Genomic DNA, 9,581 nt, shown 5'->3' on the forward strand with positions numbered 1-9,581 from the left:
GGTGTAAACTAGTTGAGTCGAGCTTGAGTCACCCTTGAATTGAGCTTGAGCTTGATTAATTAAACAAGGGGTGTAAACTAGTTGAGTCGAGCTTGAGTCATCCTTGGATTGAGCTTGAGCTTGATTAATTAAACAAATTCAGGCTCGAGCTCGAGCTTTATTCTGGTTTAAGCCGACTCACGAGCTATAATCAAGAATCACTTGATATAAAAAAGTGAGATATAATTTTTTAAATATGTTTATCAACTTTATATTTAAAATAATAAATGCTAAAATATTTTTATTTTAAACAAGATGGCTCATCGTGAGCTAACGAGTCGAGTCAAGCTGTCTCAAGGTTGACTCGTTAGTGCATTGAGCTTGGCTCATGAGCCATTTATCGTGTTAAGCTTGAGATTGCTCACGAGTTGATTTGACTCTCTTACTGCACAAGGTGTGTGCCACTGCAGTTGCAAGAGAGAAAATTGAGTTCCATTGATCCCTGAAGGTACGCATCAACATTGATGATTGTATAACCAATTTTCCAAATAAATCATGTTCAAACCAAGTTGACCTGCCAAGTTTCTATGATTTAATAAATTGTCCCTAGCAGACGATTACAATCCATGAACTTACTCAAGGAAGGAGAGTAGAACCTATCAAGTTTCGCATTGATGCATTTTCAAAACAACGACTTCAATAAGTTGATGATTTGTTCAGTGGTATATTCCATGCAAGTTGGTGCAAGTCAGCAAACTTGTTCTTTTAATTGACAATTCCTAGGAGTTTGAGTATGGTCATCATAGCTATCCATTTGTCCATGATCCACATTCCACATGGACTCATTTCATACATATTGATGGGCTACACTTGTTACTCCATGGCAGGTCGAACCCCGCCAAGGGGCACTGCCCCCTTGAGCCACTGACATATCTGTCAATAGTTCTTTATATGTTTGCTCCCCCTGAAAATTATGGCTGATTCCGCCCTGATTGTCCTCATTGGCCTAAGGGCCTCGCGGTTTTGTCTAGTTGATGTAACTTCCCAGGAAGTCACCATCCTAGGATTTCTTTGGGATTAACACGCTTAATTTTGGAGTTTCTTAATGAAATTCTGACCAATACGCAAAAAGAGCCTAGATGTATTAAAGTTTAGCTTCTTTTTACTTAAAAGATTTCACATAAGGAGAAAAAACTTATAAACAATTCTTTTATATAGTTAGACACTAGCAATAAAATTTTAGAGTTTTTCTTTATAAACTCCAAGTTTCTTAAGCTTTTTTCTCTCTCTCTCTCTCCTAATTTTTTCATCATATTTTTATTTGCTAAAACTTTGCAAAGAGTATAATTCAGATATCATTCAATTAAAAATCTATATCTAACATGAGTGATGGAAGATGTCAAAGATGATGGCAATGACAAGCTTTGATGATGATAGTGACTACGGACCTTGACGGTTGTGGTGATGATGAAAGTTGATGTTGATGGTGAATTAGACATTAATAATGATGGGGACATCAAGCTTCATAGATGGCAAACACATTAAGAATTAGAATCAGTAGAGACCTTAAATGTTGATGTTCTTTGTGATGACATATATTGAAATTACTAGCGAGTAGTGGCGACGTATGATTGCATTGTTAGCCACAGAGTTCATTGGCATTATTTATGATAACAATCACCAGTATTGTTTTTTATAATGAGCATCAATGTTGTTACTGACAATAAATGTTGGTTTTGTTGATGATGATAATTAAGTTTTAGCATTGTTAGCAATGTCATAAAAGTTGTTGGCGACCTTGTAATTGGTAATGGTAGTCTTCGACATACCTAAGCAATGAAGCTGGGTATCAATCTTATTGGAGATGGCAAACATTGACTTTGTTGGCAACCATCAATGTAGGCCTTATTGGCAATAATGGGTGTTTCTTTATTGGTGATATTTGACATCAATATTGGTGATGAACTGAAGTGTTGGCATTGGTGCTAAAATATGTTAACGATATTTGTGGTATTAACATATATCAATAATGTCAACGACAATGGGGGTCAATTTTGTAGGAAATGATAGTTATCATATTGTCGGTAAGAATTGTCATGTTCTTCCATGGAAAAAACTAACATTAACCTCATTGTCCATGATGGATATCTACCGCAGAGATAGAATGCATTAACTTTATTGGTGTCGTAGATATATGTTTGACTGACAATGAATAGTGTCAATGATAGTGGTAAATGTGAGGGTTATCCTTGTTTGTGATTAAATGTATTAATGATATTGGTGATATCGAACATCAGTCTTATTGGTGAATTCAAACATTGGTTATGATCATATGTTGGGTATCAACCTAGGTGCATGTTGACATTTGGAATTAGTTAGGAGTTAACATAGAGAATCAACCTCATTGGCAAATATTATTGTTTTTGCTGGTGGCGATGTTCGGCATCGATTGAAGGTTACGACATTTATGATAGATGTTTGCAATTATAAAAACGAGATGTTCTTTTGCTGAAATTTATATTTTACTCTATTTTCTGTGTGACTGGGTGTCCAGATCAGCGGCCAGTCGCCATTTTATTGTGCATTTTTTAGTTCTTTTTATTAAATTATTTTTTTATTTATTATTTTATTTAGAATATCACTTTTAAAAATTTATCTGCATTTACATAAATGCTTTTTTTTTGTTGGCCTAATATTAACCGGCCATTTGGAATTATTTCACTTTTTTTTTTTTCTGTTTTGACTAAAATAAAAAATATCTATATTATATTGAATTTTATTTAATATCCCATAGGCTAATTTATGCTACAAAATAGCAGGCAAACAATTGTGACTAAAATATTGGTGTGATTGAACATGGTGGGCCTGATGGCGGGTGGCGGCTGACGATGTCGTGATGTTGTCGAGTGTAGTGGGCAAATTATTACGCCCGGTGTCCGGATTTGTCCGCACACCAATCCAGACACGCCACGTCACCAAAATGCATCGGGCCCTGATGTATTTGGGTAACATGGCGCGTCTGAATTGGATGTCCGGACGTCCGGTGACCGGACGTAATAATTCGCCAGAGTAGTGGCAGGCGGTGATTGACTATAACATACATCAATAGACAATTATTCGAGAGGGTTGTCATTTTAAAAGAAATAAAAAATGCCTAAAAACTATTATATTTATTAAAAAATTTAAAAAAAAAAACCAAATAAAAAATGAATCGATCGTATTTTTTAGGAGAAAAAAAAAACAAAAATTTATTTCAAAAGTTTCCAAAAAAATTTAATGGTTAAAGCAATAAACTTTCAATGGAAACAAATTGTATGAGGATATGTTCATATAATTTTAGTTTGAATAAAATTTTAAATTATTTCATGTGTTTTGAGATTAATATTAACTATAATAAATTTATATATTTCATTTATTTAAAAATAAATTTACTAATTTTTGAATTCCTTGACTAAAATTGTATAATGGACTTATTTAATGCTGTAAATGCTACAATAATATTTTTTTCCTTAATTTCTTTGTATCCATTGGCTCCGCATTTATCTTTTGTACGTTATTAGGGTTTAAGGATTAATTAAGGATTAGAATTTAGAAGAGAATTTATATAACTTTGAGGGAGAGGTAGAAATTACAATAAGCATGTAGAGTAAATAATTTAATTTTGATTAAGTTGTTACAGTTACTTAAGGTTTCAATGGACATTTATAGACCTTTAGATAATGGAAAGCATAAAAAAAAACTCAATATAGTATCTTATATTTGCAAGTCATAATGCAAAAGAGTTGGTGTAATCATTCAATAAAATTAAAAAAAAAATTATTAGATATCAATCATATGTATGATCATTAATTAATCATGTTGACAATTAGAAAGAAAAGAAATAATAATTAATTGCATGCGCATGTATTCAATCCATCATATATACAATTGCAAATTTAGCAAAGTCAACATTGATATCCATAGAAAAGCTAAAATTGTTCCAAATAAAACCTTAGTTGTGGATTTGCCCTTCTTTTTTTTTTTTTAATAAATAAAACTTTATTTCAAATATGAAAAAAGCAGTACATGCAAGAGCCGAAAATCAAAATACGTAAGAGAAGGGACAAGAAAGCAAAAGGTACAAAGCAAAGTAAAAACAATCATGGATGCAAGAAAATGAGCCAAAAGCAGACTCAGAGTGGCAGCCCCCCTGCAACGACCCCGTAGTCAGGCACGGGCCATCCATTGGTGATAAACATAGAAGAAACCACATCATCAGCCTAGACAACCACTAAGCAGAAGGCTTACCACCAAGGTTGCCAACAAGTCCTTGCCAGCAAAGTGATAAGCAGGGAGCTACCTCATCATTGTCCAAAGCGTCAGTAAAACCCACGGCAACAAAAGCGAATGGGCAGCCCAATTGCTATTTCTTCTTAGATTTGCTTTTACGTTTTTTGCCTCCACTAATAAGAATAAACTCATCCTCCACATTGTCACCCAAGACATCCCCTGCAACCTCATAAGAAGTGGAGACATCCTCATTCATATCCAACCAATCAGTTTGAACCAAAATAGAGTTATTCGACAACCGAGCCAGATGAGCTTTCAAATCTGCGCTAGACATAACAGAAATAGGAATATCCACAAACTCCATATTTCTCTTAGCAACATTCACAATAGGAGAAAAGTTTGGCAGAATAGAAGTAATTTAAACCTCACCAGATGGGCCACTATCCTCAAAACCAACCGCAATAAACCTATCACCTGAATTAGCCACAAAATCCGCACAAGAATGATTGACAGAAAGGTCATTACCACAATGATTAACATCACACACACCTAATTCTATGTCATCCACAACCTAGCAAGTGTGTTTGACAGTCAATATAGGATCAGAGCTACCACCAGCATGTGACGGTACCATCCTAGGAACATTAGGACTACCCATGACATTAGCAACAACTAAGGGAGGGGAAGGTAATTGCTCAACAGGAAAATTCAATCCACAAGTTCAACGGAGAGGCAAAAAATTGTTCTGGAACAACCAAAGTAGCGAGAGACGAAACAACAAGGGAACCAGAAGCTATCAGATGACAGCAACCCCCATCACCAAGGAAAACACCATCACCCTCATTAGCAGCAATATTCGATTGAATTTGCGCAACAGGCAAGTCAATTACCACCGGATCCCCACCCTCAACCCCGTTGATATAGGAATTAAAAATAATCTTAGACTTCTCATGACGCTTAGGTTGCTAATTAACACATTCCAAATTAATTTGAATGCTCAATTGACTTGCAATGAGCACAATATTTAGGTAATTATTCCATTTCAACCAATTGGACATAACCAAGTTTATCCGGGCCAAGCCAAATATTATATGGGTAACATTTGGTTATGTCAATTTCCACGAGCACACGAGCAACAGACAGATGGGAACCGACAACAGTAGCATTGTTCGTTTTTAGAGGTTTACCAAACAACGACCCCAAACCATGAAGAATACGAGAAGAGAAAAAAATGGGGGCACAAGTTAGGAAAACATATCCAAATAGGTATAACAGGGGATTCAACGTTAACATCAAAGAAATGAGACCATTTGGTAAGCTTCATATAACAGTTAAAAATGAAATAAGAGCGATGGGTGAAGGCCCTATTATAATCCAAGTCATTGCTCAATTTGATCAACACATTCATAGCATTAAGCTACATAACAAAGAAAATACCATTTAATTTGAGGTTAAAGAAAAAAATTATGAATATCATTGATGGACAACCGGCAATCCGGGAAGAAACCAACCAAGGAAAACTCGAACGGCGCCGCCAAAGCGAGCAACTCTTCCTCGTAAACCCAAAGAGAAGGTAAACCACGGTGGGTAACCACTTTAAGCTTGGGAAAAGCCGACGAAGATGAACCACCAGAAAGCGCCTCAAGAAAAGATCGAGAAAATGATTTACTGTCTAAGAATATAAGATCCTTCATGCAATTAACCGCCATGCCGATCGGAGAACGGCCGGAGGAGGATAATTGTAAAAAAGAAAAAAAAAAAGAAAAAAGAATAAGGACACAACAAAGCCAAGAAAAACCTAAAGAACCTGGACATTTGCGGCCAGAAGAGACCAAGATCGACCGACGACCCGCTAGGAACAAAATCCTAGCTGAGCGCACGAGAGAGGTCGAAGTTTATTCATTGTTAATTCATTATGTTTTTATTCTTCAATGATAAATCATAAATGTTATGATGTATACATAACTAAGGTTAGTATAATTATTTAAGGTTTGGTGTTCAATTAGAAGTTTGTTGACGAATGTTATAGATAATGACATCTACAATATTGAAAGTTCTTTGAGTCTTATGAAATAGGTAATCTATGGAAAGAGATAAGTGATATTCATTACATCTCTAACATTTTTATTAATTTGAAGAATGTGTTATATAATATGTGCTTCTTTGATTAATCAATTACATTTAGGTTTCGTTTGGAACGACTTTTTTGCTGCTTCTCAAAATAGTTTTCTAGAACAAAATTTTAAATTTTGTACGAGAAATTTGCTTTAAGAAATAATAAAAAAGCTGTCCCAAACAAAGCATCAGTGATGAATGAGACAAAGGAAAAATGATAAGTCATATATTTAAGCGTCCTCAAGCACCTGAATACAATCATTTCATAGATTTGATGAAGATTCTCCTCATAGATCTTTTACTTCAAGAAAACAAAATGAGAGTTTGGATGATTGAGAGGAAGAAGAGAGGATTTTAGCAAAGAAATGAGAAGTGTGTAGATTATAAAGTCATCACAAAAGTTCTGGTTGATTATACTTATAAATTAAAATCATCAATTATATGCACAACTACATCAATTTTATTTAAATTCTACATCATATTGACATGATTTATTTTAACCTTAGCATAAATTTGCTACACATTTTTATAGTTGGCCGGTGGTGATCAAATGATTTTAATCGGGCAATGATGGTCAGAGGAATATAATTAGGCAGCAATGGTCGAGAGATTATTGCATGACTATAATCCTCAGACCTTAGTTGTTCAATTATGATCATCTTATCATTATTACTTGATTACAATCTCTCGACCATCATGGATCAAATATAATCTCTAGACCACCGTTGTTTGATTATAATCATTTGACCATCATCATATGATTATAATCATTCTACTATTGTCACCCAACTACAATCCTTCAACCTTTGTTAACTTGATGCGATCTTTTGACCATTGTCGTTTGATTATGGTCCATTGACCATCATCATCCAATGAGGCCGGTTCTCCTATCATTGTTACCCAACTATTGACATTGATCACTATAATATCAACTGAATTTATTATCTGCTGTCACTAACAATGTCAATGCACATCATCGCCAATGAGGCTGATAGATGTCATCAACACTTACTCTAACTCCCAATGTCATAAAAAGTATTGCATTGAAATTTGTACTAAAAAGTTGCTTAAAAATGCTGTCACACACGAAGTCCGAGTCAAAAAAACAATTGCATTGACATCTCATTTCATTTTAAAAAGAAAAAAAAAAAGATCTTCCATATGTCTCCACGTGTTAACTATTTAGGCCACATCATATTGGTAAAAATAAGACATCTATAAATTACCATATATTCAAAATCAAGTCTCTATCGCTCAATTCAATCCCTATGACTTAATCTCTATTGTCCATTCAAGAAAAAAAAAAGTCACAATATTTTGATCAATTTTTTTATATAAACAAATTTTAAATATTTTAATTGTTTTTAAAACTAATATAATATAAATTATTTATATATTATACTCATCATTAAGTGCAATAAAAATTTTAAAATCATTCTCATCAAATTTTAATCATAATGATCTACCACAAAATTTGTCATCTATCTATCTACTATAAAAGAAGCATCTTAGTCTATTTTTGATTAAGATTGATCATCCATTCAAATCACTCCCAATTTAATTTTTTATTTATTTACATTTTTTCTTGAATGATATTATCTTAATCCTATATTAATTCAATCTTAAATAGATTTTATAATTTTTTTTTTTTTGTGTGCAATGAGATTTTTAATATCACATATTTAATTAATATATTAAACATGTTCTAGCAGAAATCAAATGATTTGATGATTGAAGTCATTTTGTGAAGAAAGAAAATAAACTAATTTACTACCAAAGTTTTATCATTTTTAATACTAATTATATTGATCCTAAGCTTGAATGTAAAAAGTTAAAGGAAAATTTAAAAAAAAAAAATTTAGGCCCCCCCTAGATATATTTTCTGGCTCCGCCACTGGGTACTGCGGCTCTATACCGCTGATATGACTGTACTTGATTCGCCTTTGACTTAGAACATGCTCAACCCTTCATCCCCTCCATTTCTACTCCCCATTAAAAAAAACCAAAAAATAACGAGCATTCACTCTTCCATGCACTCACAAAAGAGGGGGAAAAACAACGGCGATTTTTAATGAAGGAGAACTCCCACTGATGGGCGTTTGCAGTTCCTGCGAGAGCACGGCGGCGATTTCGATCGCATCGGCGGTGGCGCCGACGTCCACGGCCAAGCTGGTGATGGAAGACGGCATGTTACAAGAATTCAACCGACCGGTTAAGGTATCGGAAATTCTCCGGCAGATTCATGCTTCTCGAGAGGCAGGCGGACGAAGCCGCCACGCTTTCTTTGTGTGTGACGCGGATGGGATGAGAATGGAGGGGGTTTTGTCGGCGTTGGAGGCAGAGGCTGAATTGAAGGCTGGGCAGCTCTATTTCTTCTTCCTCTGTCTATGATGAGAAGGAGACTACGGCCACAGGACATGGCGGAGCTTGCCGTCAAGGCTAGTTCTGCTCTCATCATGTCAGCCTCCGGATATGCACCACTGGTGTTTCCGGTGGCCGGCATAGAATCTAGTTCAAGGTCGAGGAGAGAGGTAGGAAGGAAGAAAGTGAGGTCTGGTGGTCGGAGAGTGAAGAGGGGAGCGAGTAGGCTGTATTTCAACTTGGATCTGAGCGTAATTCCAGAGTATCTAGAAGAAGAAGAAGATGATGAGGAGGAAGGAGGATTGTTAATAGCTTGATGTGCATGTTTGATAATTTTACAGGCTTTATGTGTGTATGATCTGTAGCCTGCTTGATTGTTAGAAGCAGTGGGTGCAAAGTTGTTAGATTGGGTTTATGTGTATTAATGTTCATTAGTACTAATACCTCATAAAAGAAAAACTCAACTCAATGAAGCACGATTTCTAATGCAATTTGATGTGAGAAACTTTCAAAACTTTGCTATAGGATATTTGAATTTTGATTTTGGTAAACTTATAGGTAAAGCGATCAACTCGATGAGATCAATCTAATGATACAAAAAGTGATTCAATTTGAATCTAAGGCTTCGTTTGGGACAACTTCTTTACTGCTTTCTAAAATGACTTTCTAGTACAACAAGAAATTTTTGTACTAGAAAGTCGTTTTTAGAAAGCGACAAAGAAGCTGTCCCAAATGAGTCCTAAATGACTAATGATTAAGCACTTAAAGCTTAGTTAGAAATTTCAAAAAATTAACTGGAGAATCAAATGATCCTAAAATTTTAAATGCTTATAATCAAATTAAGCACCTCAACTAGA

At 34.8% G+C, this 9,581-nt stretch overlaps 1 pseudogene; it reads left to right on the forward strand.

Moving 5' to 3' along the window:
* Positions 1-8,375: 8,375 nt before the first annotated feature.
* On the forward strand, positions 8,376-9,167 carry LOC110101562 (annotated as a pseudogene).
* The last annotated feature ends 414 nt before the right edge of the window (positions 9,168-9,581 follow it).

This window comes from Dendrobium catenatum, unplaced genomic scaffold (assembly GCF_001605985.2).
Source record: "Dendrobium catenatum unplaced genomic scaffold, ASM160598v2 fragScaff_scaffold_1209, whole genome shotgun sequence".
Taxonomy (NCBI): domain Eukaryota; kingdom Viridiplantae; phylum Streptophyta; class Magnoliopsida; order Asparagales; family Orchidaceae; genus Dendrobium; species Dendrobium catenatum.